Below are 12732 nucleotides of genomic sequence, written 5' to 3' on the forward strand. Positions count from 1 at the left end.
TATTACTGAGTTTTCTAACTTCTGCTATAAATAAAGCCTTGTCATCTAAGCATTCAATTTAAATACCTCTCAGTTTATTTTTGAACACTGGAAGTTAATAATAAATATCATCTTTGTTTTCTAATTTTTTTACTGAGTTGATTTAAATGCTCTTGACAGCTCCAATCCAATCCTCCCATCCAAGCTGACAAGCATGACATGCATCTCTGCATACAAGCTCTCAATTATGCATAATCCAATGTTTTCTAGGGTTTTAATTGAATCACTAGTCTCAAACTTGTTATTTTTAATTTACAACATTTGATTTCTGACACCGGCCCCTGTATGTCATAAATTATGCAGGCAAGAGCCTTAGTTGTGTGGGTGATTAAAAAAAAACTAATTAGGCATGATTAAAAAAAAATAAAACAGAGACCTCTTAAATATGTGCATGTTACCATGTAAGAGAGGCTTATTTCACTGGAAATGCTTGGGTGATTTTATTTTTTTGAAGAGATTATGTTCAGTTCAGTAAAATTTGATTGATTTTGACAGAAATGAAAGAAAATGTAGGATTTTTTCTTCCTTCATATATCCCAGAAATTGCATTACATGGCCCGTTGATGTGAATTTCTCCCACAGCTCATTGAATGTAATTTTGTTAAGTGGGCAGGAAAATGAATATGAAGAAAACTGAATAGAATCCAACATTTTCCTTGGCACCAGCAGCAAAAGCTGAGACATGGCATATATGGATGTAAATATATGTGTATATATATATATGTGAGGTACAATTAGCAGTATTAACCTTTCATGCCTCAGCTGATAAGAGCAAGAAGGAAAATATGCAGAATGTTAAACATCAGTAAAATGTAGATAGTAGAGGAATGATGTGTCTGCACAGGCTGTACCAGTACAGCAGCAAATCAAAGGAAAAGAATGGTTTTCTCTTAAAGTAAGAAGTTACAAATGTACTTGCTACAAGAATTTACAGATGTTTATTGTTATTATTCAATAACAGGTTAAACCTGGATATTTTAAACACGCTGTGTCGAAAAGAATATAATCTCCTCCCTTTTTAACATGTTCTTTTTTCCAATAACCTGGGGAAAAATGAGGAAGAATCATTTCTTCCCTCCAGCTGTTCTTCATGATCTCTATGCTCTGAGCCTTGAGTCAGCACACCAAGGACATACACAGTACAGCTGCTCTATACCCCTAAATCAGGCTATGATGATAACATGAATGAGCTAAAGAGTTGCTTCATCAGAAACTTCCAGTTCAGGAAAGAATCTAAACTTTTGCTCAATGCTAGACCTGTACCTATTTCCAGCAACGCTGCTCTTTCACGTGCATATCACCGTATGCTTATACAGTTTCCTGGATTAAGACCAAGGACTCAGATGGAGGTGCCTGAGGAAAAGCTGGCAGATTTGTTAGTCCTAACACCCTTAACAGGTTTAAAAATTCATGGGGCTGATTGAAAATTCAGGATGATCAGTTGATCCTCAACAAAATTCACTGTATATTCTGGGGCTGAGATGACGTTTCACCTGTATCCAGGGGCAAGGAAGGCATTTCACAAGAACAGGGGTCTTTTCAACTGCTGATGTCCTCAGAAACGTGGCATTGAATAGCTGAGCTCTTTTCACTGTGAGGAAGCCCCACTGGAAGGAAGACAAGGATGCTGGAAATGGCTGGGGGGACACAGGAATGGAGGGCTGAGCCCATGCTGTTATTCTACAGTGGGCAAAGCTACTTTGGCAGTTCTTCACCAACATTTGTAAGACTGCCAACAAGCCAGAAACTGGTGAGCAAAAACAAGAGAAAAATCTATCCCTCCGGTTCAGCCATCCTCAGGTGACACCATGGGACAGAAGGGCTCTGAGAGACCATGAGAAGTGGGTGTTGTGGAGCACCATAGTTCTTGGCATATCATCTTCATGAGCATCCTCAGCTGCTGACTGCTGCTTCAGATGGTTAACAGAGACACTGTAAATCAAAGCTGGTTGAATTTTTCTGAAAATTGAAAATGCTTGCTAATAAGCTATAAAGAAAAAGTTTAATGTTTGTAAAGCATTTTAATTGATACCCAGACAGCTTTTGTTTGGATGAAGAAATATGAGTGCTTAAACATAGAAGAAGAGATCTGACCTCTTTTCAAAGTGATCCTCCTGCAACTCCTGAGAAAGATTTGTAATGTACCTTGATAATGGAATTGGTAATAAACTGTGAGGATAGGATGACACCATGCTGAAACTTCTTACCTTTTACTACCTAAGGGCCAGTTTGGACTGGCCAGGTATCTGTTTAAAAATTTGGAAAGGGCTTATATATTCCTAAGGAGAAATCAGTGGAAAAATCAAAGACCTATCTGCAATCTCAAATGTTAGAAGAGATACCAAAATACAGATAGTAAAGGTAGAATAGATGTCCTCTGTTCCTATTTACATATGTTCCTATCTGTCTTCTAATTCTAAATTCTGTGTTCAGTTACTTCGCACAGTCTTAAAAACTCAACTAGAAATGCTCAATACTTCTGCGAATTCAAGTCCTATTTAAAAGGGGATTTTCTAACATAAATAGATTTAACCAAAAACTTTTTGTTTGTTTGTTTTAACCAGCAAAATACAAGGTTTAACTCAAAAGAGAGAGGATATGTTGCAGAAGAGGTAATTAGAAATTAAACCATGCACCATCAAAAAACTCTTCGACTGTCGTGGTCAAAGTGGTTATAAATCTCCTGATGTCTGTAATATAGTTGTCCTTTGTATTAGTGCACAGGGATTAGTGTAAGTGGTGAGGGAGAAACAGCTTCCTTCTTTTGGGTAACATCCTCTCAAAACTTACTAAATCAAAACAAAGCAGTAAAAGTGTTATAAAAAAAATGGTATTTGTGGAGAACTTGACAGTGCCATAATTTTCTTTACAACCTCCTTCAGCCAAAAAGCTCCTAGAATAAAAACAAAACTAAAAGCAATCCAATGCTTAAGACTGGATCGCCTTCAACCCTTTAATATAACAGTCAAACCCGCATCAAGTGAAGTTGTTAAGAAATCTGTCAGGTATTTTAAGCTTTAAACTAGATAGGTTGTAATTCCAGATACTCTGCCTCAGTTCAACTCTTGTAAGAACTAGAAACCTTTCTTTAATTTCTCTGTGAGCTTTTTCTAAAGACATGTTCTGTTTCCTGCTTTGTCCTTCCACATATATAACTGGTCTCCCTCTATAGTCTTTACTGTTTGGAGGTACTTTTGGACAGCTATCCTATTTCCTCGCTGTTTCTGTATGTCTTAATATAAACTCAAATATACACAGATATCTACACATGCATTAATAAAGACCTTTTCTCTTTTCACTTTACACTTTCTACTTTTGAATATGACAGAAGAAAATAACACTTTTCTTCACTTAGCCTAGAACTGAAACCAGGTATTCACTAAGACCATGTTACTACTTCCTTTGCAGGATAAATGAGAAGGATACATATGCAAGAAAACGCCTATATAATGTCTGTGTCAGTAATATCCTTACATTCAAGTATGATTTCCAGGAGGAAGCACTACTCTGAACTTCCATGGCTCCTTGTGTACAATTTCTGACACCTGGGTCTTATGAGAAATGGAGTAATTAGTTCATGCGGTAAAGCTGTAGATATCTACCCATTCTTGAACATGAACACAACATCAGGCAAATTGTTTTACAGAAATGCATTTCTTTCTATAAGGGCGAAACAAGTTCATGAATAAAGACTATCCATATCCAAATCTGCCAGCTGGAGGCTTCTGAGCAAGACTGGATTATTCTATCAAATTAAATAGTCAGTACATTCAAATCTCTAGTTGTAAGATTGATACCCATTTCTGTGCTACATCTGCTTCTCATTTGTTTTCTTAACCACCTGTTTCATCATGTCTTCAGCTGTTGGCTTGCAATTATATTCACTACCACTTTGGAGTTTAGGATTTCCTAAAGCCTCGAGTCATGTGGTAACACAAATAGTAAGTGTGGTGGTTTAACCCCAGCCCATGACTAAGCACTACACAGGTGCTTGCTCACTCTCCCCTGATGAGCTGGGGGAGACAATTAGAAACGTAAAAGTGAGAAAACTTGTGGGTTGAAATAAAGACAGTTTAATAGGTAAAACAAAAGCCATATACAAGCAGAGCAAAACAACTAAATCATTCAGCACTTCCCACTTCCATCTCCAGGAAAGCAGGGATCCATCACACGTAACTGTTACTTGGAAAGATGAACACCATCACTCTGAATGCCCCCCTTTCCTCCTTCTTCTCCCAGCTTTACATGCTGAGCATGATGCCATATGTTACGGGATATACCTTGGGTCAGTTGGAGTCAGCCGTCCCAGCTATGTTGCCTCCTAACTCCTTGTGCACCCCCTGCTCACTGGTGGGGTAGGGTGAGAAGCAGAAAAGGCCTTGACTCTGTGTAAGCACTGCTCAACAATAACTAATACATCCCTGTGTCAGCAACACTGTTTCCAGTACAAATCCAAAATGCAGCCCCATAATACCTACTATGAAGAAAATTAACCATACCCCAACCAAAACAAGCATAATGGGAAAGAAGTTAATATCCACTGAATAATAGGGGGGGAAAAAAATTGTGATCAGGTTAGAAGATTTCAACTGAGTGTCTGCATTTAGCTCTTCTGCATACTTTTGCTTCTATAAACATCATGGTACTATATAGTGGAGATAAGGGAGGCCAGGGTCAGTGCCTGAAAAGAAAAATACTGAAAACAAATAGGACCTACTTCCACTCCAGGTCTTCATTTCACTTTCCTCTGATCTCACCTTTACAAGGATTGTGGCATCCAAGTCAAATACGATGTCTTCTTGTAAGAATGATTTCCACTCTCATCCTGCCAGGCATTTATTTGTCTCATGAGCTCTGTATACAGACTTGGTTCTCTGTATGGGAACATTAGCAATGAACTGTCATTTCAACAAAAGAAAAGAAGATATAAAAAGCTTGGCAAACATAAAAGTAACTACAACTGTAAAACCTTTCTCTGTGTTTCTTCAATGACAGTTTAGATACTTACATTATTGTTATTTGGGGACACTGTAGGGTGAAGTCCCTTCCCTAATGAAGAATCTTAAAGGAAATGCAATCAATCCCAATAGGCATTTTTTTCTGTGATGAGAAGGAAGACTGTGGCAGCTAAATTCTCTGAATTGCCTAAGTTATTCTGGAATAAATCACCCTCAACTCTAGAACATGTTAGCTCTGTAAACCTGTCAGTCATGATCAGCAAATTTTTAAACACTAGAATACAGAAGAACACGGCTTTGATACACAAGCCCTTGATATAGGTGTTGGAACTTCAACACCAAAGATGTATGGTTTCTGCAAATATGTGAGATGAAATATTATACCAAAAACCCTACACTGTTATTCCTTGAAGACTTCTCAGCAAGGATTAGAATATACATATTTCATGCAAAAAATCAGACATAAAAAAAACAAAATGGCTGTTATTTATGAGTAGGGAAATCCAAAAACCTAGAGTTGCAACCTTTACTTAATGCCAAGGCCATGAAAATGCAATGATATACAGAAATTCACACTTTTGTCTCTGGGGGCATTGTTACAGGCTCAAAAAAGTCAAATTGCAGTTACCTGAGCTTGCAAATAATTTATACCTATCATTTGTCTTATAGTCCTAGCATTTTCCTGCTGTGCTGACCACCTACATGTGGATATATGTTGCAGCAGTCATGTTCTTGACACAGTCACTGAAAGAGAAGAATATGTTATTTGAGAGTATTTGAAATGTCCAAGACTAGTCTGCCCAGCAAAAACTACAAGCTCATACACTGAAAAAAAAAAAAAAAAAAAACAAACCCTGCTTTCCCAAAATATGAAATCATGAGTTACAAAGTCATTCTTTCAAATGTAACAACTGACTACATAAACCAGCAAGGAATCCCCACTGTCACTTATTTAATTCCTCTTAGCAATTAAATGAGTATAAAAAAATATTTTAGGAAAGAATTTGTCAAGACCTGTACTCCACAGCAAATGTAATCGTGGAAGAGCACATTTTAGAAAACATTATTCTTCTTATTGCCACTTTTGATATTTTAATATTTTAAATATTAAACTTCCACAGCCTTTTCATCATAAATATCAAAATGTTATTAGTCAACAGGAACTGAAATATATTCATAACCTGATCTTATCATTACCAACTGTATTGCAAAGTACACATTTTTCTGATGTCTTATATACATTTCCCCGTGAGAAAGAGTAGGGAAGATTTAAATTAAAAAATCCTTTCTATCATGCAGTGAAATATACACTTTTCAGTGACTATGATTTTCATTTCAGCACAATTGCTGCAAAATCCAAGCTGAAATCTAAATTAGAGTTATCTCTGTTAAACAGAGGCTATTTGCAATCATTCCAACATTTTCAAAACTTTGGCTGAAGGGACAAATGTGTCAGTATCTTTCTTCTCTAAATTTATGTATTAGAGGTTAGACAGAAAAAAAAGAAAAACTCATTAGATCATCTAGTTCGTCCTGCCAATCTCTGTATCTATCATCTCATCTTGGGAAAGTACTGTGGACTCTGGGTGTTCTCTGCATAATATATTGGCAGAATACAGCCCAGAGTTTTTTCTTACTACACGTCACCAAGATAAACAAACAAAAGATCCCTCTGAGCTGAAACAAAATGAGAACTACAACCAGCTGACCTAAAAAAGATCTGCAGGAGCTATATGCATCAGCTGAGTTTTAAACCCTTTCCCTATTCATTTCTAACACAAAAGCTGATCTTAGTGAATTTACAAAGATGTCAGTCAGGGAAATACCGTTCTATTTTGGCACCAAGAGAAAAGAAGCATTAAATTTTTATATAATAAAATAGCAACATTAGGTTTAGAGAACATAAGAATCAAAATATTCTAACGTTTCCCTAGGTTCAGTTTCATTCATATGTGTGTCATCAGGAAAATAGTAGCAAGAACATAGTGTAGTCAAATTGCTTCTGTCCCGCTCCTTATCCTTCCCTGGCAAATTCAGAAAAGAAAATTACTCCAAATCAAGCAGACTAGTATTTCTTCTTTGTTATTCAGTTGGAGACCAGGAGTGCTGAAAACAATTTATTTCCACATACATATCAATCATACAATATCAAATTTTATTGAAAAAATAAATAAAATAAACCCACAGCATATTTACATTAAAAAAAAACTCAAATACATTTGTCATATCGAATACTAATTTTAATGAGTGTTTCAACTTTTTAAAAGATCATAGCCCCATTTTGTTGTAGCTCCAGAGAACCATAATTGTGGTTCAGCCCGCCCAAAATGCTTGGCCTCACAAGACAAGAAATGTATATATCATCTGTGCCACAAAGATGACTCACAGTGAAACCAGTGGGAGCTAAATAAAATCCTTGTGTAGCTACATGCATTAATTTTCCAGGATTATTTAAGTTATTAAATCTCTGGATATTACCAAAACTTTTATCTTTGGCTAATTGTATCACCAAAATTATTATTGAATATCTTGTGCAACACATATGCAGATATATCAGTTGAAAAAAAAGAAGTAACCTCATCAATTTCAAGTTTCCCTGTTGATAAACTCTGGAACTGGTGAACTGGCTCTTACATTGTGATGAAAACCCAATATAAAATCTGAAAATTCCTTTGGCCTTTCAACAGCCCATAAGTATAATCAGGTGGTTTCTGGACCATCAAGAGGCAGGTTTCTCACCTAGCAGTCACATTGTTTGGCCCATACCATTTTTGGTTATCATCGAATGAGGAACTTATTCCTGACTGGCAAAAGCTAAAAAGACAATAAGGACCTGAATCCAAAGCCTTGTGAATTTAATGGAAAATATTCCCACTGGAATGAAGAGGCTGAGGAGGATACACCCCTGAGCAACTGGAATGAAGAGGCTGAGGAGGATACACCCCTGAGCAATTTACAATATATCTTCTGATCTGTATTTTAAGGCTGGTAGAGATGGAATGTAAAGTATGCATTGTATATATATGATGTATGTTTAATATAATTCCATGACATATCTTTGATTAAGGTACTGGAAACGTATGAAAGCAAAAGTAATGTTGTAATCTAAAGCATGTAACCATTTATTTTAGTCTATGTATGTGCACTCACTGATAACACTTTCCTGAATCTTCCAGGCAGGCTTTAATAGAATACAGTGATAAATGTCACTTACTAGACACTCTCCACTGATATAATAAAAAAATTTACAAAACACCAAGATACAAATTTACACCTCCAGTTTAACTTTTGCTTAAGACAGCCAGATGTTGGAGCTTCAGTTCACATAGGTTTCTTTCCCACCAAATGTTTCTGAATGGCAAAAGCTAACAAAACTCAAGCTAATCAGAATGTTTTCTGTTTTCGAATGAGATCTGTCTGATTAAGAAATGCTGAAGGCATTACCAAAGAGTTTTATTGTAAACACTTGAACTAATGTTGGTAAATGTTATCTTTTCTAGACCAAAAAAAAAAGAGCCAGTTTCAGCTGGCTCCAAGATGGACTCACCACCAGGTAAAGCTGAGTCCACCAGAAACAGAAGTCTTAGAGGGTTCTATTTCCTTATTTCCCATATATATTACCATGCAATAATGCTTAATATTATTATGTAAAACTTGAATTCTTCTCAAGTCATGACCATTTTCAAGTGAGCTAAAAGACCTAAAAGCTTATAGAATTATTGGAAGTCACCACCATATATACATCTAATTTAAATAAAATATTATTTCTGATGCTGATGCAGCTGTGACTTTAAATTACACAGTTTTTCGCAAGTGCTGACTCTTATGACTATAACTGAAAAGTTAAAGCAAATCTAACTGGGGTAGAAGCATTTAAGTGACTAAGGTATGCTTTTCCTAAATATGAATATAATCAAATCTATAAACAAATATATCAGAAACTGGTGAGGTTAGTCCTGAAGATCATTTTAGGGCAATTGAAAAGCTGCTCCAAAACAAAATCATGTTTCTATGCGTGGGCAGTCTAGCCTGAACATTGTGGTATCCTCCAAATGCAAGGCTTTTCTTTCTTTTGCGTGTGTTGCTGGGAAGCACTCCAGGGCAAGAAAGTTTATTCCCAAAGAAACCCAAAGAACTTGGTTTGTTGGCTTCAGATATACTTAATAGCTTCAGAATGGTTTGTTTCTTTGTTTGGTTTTTTTTCCCCACAACAATTTTATTCATCCAGACTAAGAGTAAATCTTCTGTGACTAGACATGGTCCAGGCCCTCCCTACAGCTGGTAGGGGAAACTGGGCATTTCTAGGACACACCCATTTTAAGATGGGTGTCTTGACATATCCATCAATGAGAACTGGGATAAATTTCTACCTACAAGTGCCTTTTCTACAGGACACTGTTTTAAATAGCTGAGGCAGATCTGTCCTTCCAGGCCAATATACATGTTTTCTTTCTACATGTCAGCCTCACTCACCAACATCCTCCAATGCAGGATAATGTGTTAGCACCAGCAGCAACCCAGTTCACTATCTACCAAACAGTTTGTTACTGAGCAGGAAGGTGACGTGTAGAAAGACATGATGATGTAACTGGAAATTGCAATTCAAAACTGCTGCCTGAGGCAGAAAGAAGCCTTCCCAAGCAACAAAATTTCCTAACTTTTAAATGGTTTTAAGGGGATTGGAGCAGAGCATTTAAGACAATTGCTACAAACTAGAGATGTGAATTTAAGCTATGTCATGAACTCCTGCAAATTTGCCCAGGAATCTCAACTGTAAATAGCTTCTTCATAACATGTGCTGAGGTTCCGACCCAAGTAGGTGTGACACCAGCCTTATCAATTCTTTTAGCTACAGACTGTAAGTCTCATTAATCTCGTATACTACATAGCCTGGTATGACCCATTGACTTTGTGACCTTGGTAACAATCTTCAAACAACTTTGCATGTGAGTATTAATATACAAAAAAAGAAGGGGTCAGCCCAATGTGAAGCTAAATTATCTGCAGTGTGTTAGAGATCAGCATGAAGGGATTTTACTTCAACATGTATAGAGTTATATTAATTATTATTAAACGTTTTACCTCCTGCACATTTCCCTGGGACATGGAGGTTTGAGGACAGTTGATCCCTTTTTTGGTGAGTTCAAACTTTGTAGCTACATACCCCAATGGGCATGTTTGCCTGCTTAACTGTCCAATTTCCATTGATCCATTGATGTGGCAGGAGGTGTCAGTGCAGCCAAATCAGCTTTTCTAAGGAAAACATTCCTTAAGCTTCTTATTATATGCATGTTTTATCTGAATGCCATTTTGTAGATTAATGAGAAACAGAAATAAGCATTTATTCCCTTTTGTGAAACAGATCTAGAAGAGGGGGTTATGCTGGGCATGGTTTCTGGTTGATGATTTACCTTCGGTTTTAAGGGCATCTAAAATTGCTGCAGGATCTCTCTTTATGTATTTCTCATTAGTATTTCTGTCAACTGTGTAAACAATTAATTAACTAAATGAGATTTTTTTGTCTCATTATTTACACATTTTTCACTTCTTTCTTCTGCCTATCATCTACAGGTTGCGATCACTCGCAGAAAGCAGAGCTTTCCCCCTTGCCCATGCTGAAGGAGGCAGCTCTTCCAAGGCACATGTACAAGTATTGTTTGAAATCCGGAGACTATGACAAAATGTGCTTATGTTACATAAGTCTGCATAACCTTGTTATTGCTAGCTTCATGCTGACAATCACCGATTAACTCAGCCCCAGCATATGTCTGAAGCGAATCACAGTGTGATGTCTGATTCCTCAGCAACATTTCACAGGGACCAGATTCTTTTCTTTTAACCACAATTCAGGTAAGTAAATGTGAACATACTGTAAGATTCAAATAATATACTGTACATTAGACTCCCAGCTGCAGCCTTATCATATTATCCTTTATAAACTTAGCTCAAAATCCAGAGGGACTCTGGACTGCTTAATTAGTTAATTTCTGTTTTGATTGGAAAGAAGAAAGTAAACCTTTTGGAAATGAATTCATCAATTCAAACTGCATAACAGGCTTTATTGAAATGCAGTCTGCAATGTTCTTAAGTCAGCCTCATCACTGAATGTTGGGACTTATCTTAATTATGGTTGGTTGTAATACTGTACTTATATTAATAATGTTCTTATGTTAAAGAGATTTTTTTGACCTTTTGGAGTGCAGAAATCAATGAGAAGTTGATAAAGCCAAGTTCATTGCTGCCTAAAGTAAAGCAAGCCTGATTTGTTTACTTACCTAAGCCTTCATCTGTCAGACCCATTCTGAAATGATTTATAGACCTCAACCCAATGAAATCATTTAAAGTAGATTAGATTCAAGGAACAATCACCTCTAATATGACAAGCTGATGGAGGCTGACAGGTAACCAAGTTGCTCTGGATGGCAAACAAGTTTCTGAAATTCTGATTAAATTAAAATATTAATGGTACCACTGGGAAAATAAGATTGAATCATGTTAGGCGAATTCAGTATTAGAACCAAAATGCAAATAGCGAATCATTCTGTGTGAGGAAAGCCAGCTGAGGTACCAAGGGAAGTTACCTCCAGTAAACGAGAGAGCAGAAAGTGAATTCAAATGAAAAGCATTGTGTCAAGAGCTCACCTTCACCTTTCTGAGGTCTCTGAAACAACAAGGCCTAACAGGCTCTGGGGTTGGTCTGAACACTTTTGAGAGGTTACATATTTATTTGGACTTGCAGCCTAGTACTAATGAACAACTCCTGCTTTCCTAAGGTTATAAGGTTATTCTTTGAAGCACTGATCCATGCTTTTTTTCTCCTTTCTTCATGTTTGTTTAGTTTCTGTTTTCAATCCTGTACATTAAGTGGCTCTGGCTGCACTATAATTGCCATATACCTAAATGTATTGACACTGCCTGCTTTGGGATCTGCATTAATTTTGACATACAGGGTAATTAAATGTGCTATTCGTCTCACGTGCCTTAAGGAACAATAGGTGCCTTATCTGCCAGACATGCTGAAGTATGCAATTACAACATGTTAAGAGTAGTTGTGTTTTGCCTCACAACACCTTTTATTAAAGTTCTTTTAAATATCTTTAAATGTTTTTTAGTGGCAGCTGTGAAGTAAAGACTATCCATCACAGCTAATATTGATGGGATTTATCTCATCACACTTTTGACAGGGTAGACATCTTCATCTGATCTAATTGCTTAGGCCCCTTTTTTAGTCAGCAGAGAAAAAGACCTGCTTATAGATTGCCAGTCATCTGGTATGGTTTTTATAGTGCATTTAGCTGCCATAAACTGCAACCTGAACACCAGATACAGACCCTGCACACACTATTCTGTATCTTCCACGGGGAAGAAGCTTGGTAGAGGCAGCAGGAAGCACCTAAACAAAGTGGTAAATGCATTCGCAGTGCCTCTCTAAATAGTAAAGTGCCAATTTAATTTCAGAGCAAGAGTTCTCCTGCTTTTTCCCAGAAAGTACTGTATAAATTATGGCAGCAATGGTCAGTCCAATGAGATCCACAGCTAGATGAAGAATGTGATTAACGGGAAAACAAAACAGCAGCAAGACAGCAGCAGAAAGAAAGATCCTTCCAGAGACCCTTATGTACAAGGAAGGATGGGTTTTCCAGAGAAAAAAAAAAAAAAAAAAAGAAAAAATATTGTCATGCAGTATGGAAGCAGTGGAAGTAGGGACAAGACATGCATGAAGAACTGACCATGG

At 36.9% G+C, this 12732-nt stretch overlaps 1 long non-coding RNA gene across 2 annotated transcripts; it reads right to left on the reverse strand.

The window, feature by feature from the left end:
• Positions 1-4596: 4596 nt before the first annotated feature.
• On the reverse strand, positions 4597-9570 carry LOC133219327 (uncharacterized). Of its 2 annotated transcripts, none has more exons than XR_009727402.1 (3): positions 9471-9570; positions 4797-4937; positions 4597-4720 (listed from the first exon to the last, which is right to left on the reverse strand). It is a non-coding gene; the product is annotated as an uncharacterized LOC133219327 (long non-coding RNA). The 2 variants fall into 2 exon arrangements; XR_009727401.1 differs by lacking the exon at positions 9471-9570 and adding an exon at positions 5048-5489.
• Positions 9571-12732: the final 3162 nt, after the last annotated feature.

Source organism: Neopsephotus bourkii, unplaced genomic scaffold (genome assembly GCF_033783945.1).
Source record: "Neopsephotus bourkii isolate Nb327-2 ecotype Australia unplaced genomic scaffold, CSIRO-AGI_Nbou_v1 NB_1346, whole genome shotgun sequence".
NCBI lineage: Eukaryota > Metazoa > Chordata > Aves > Psittaciformes > Psittacidae > Neopsephotus > Neopsephotus bourkii.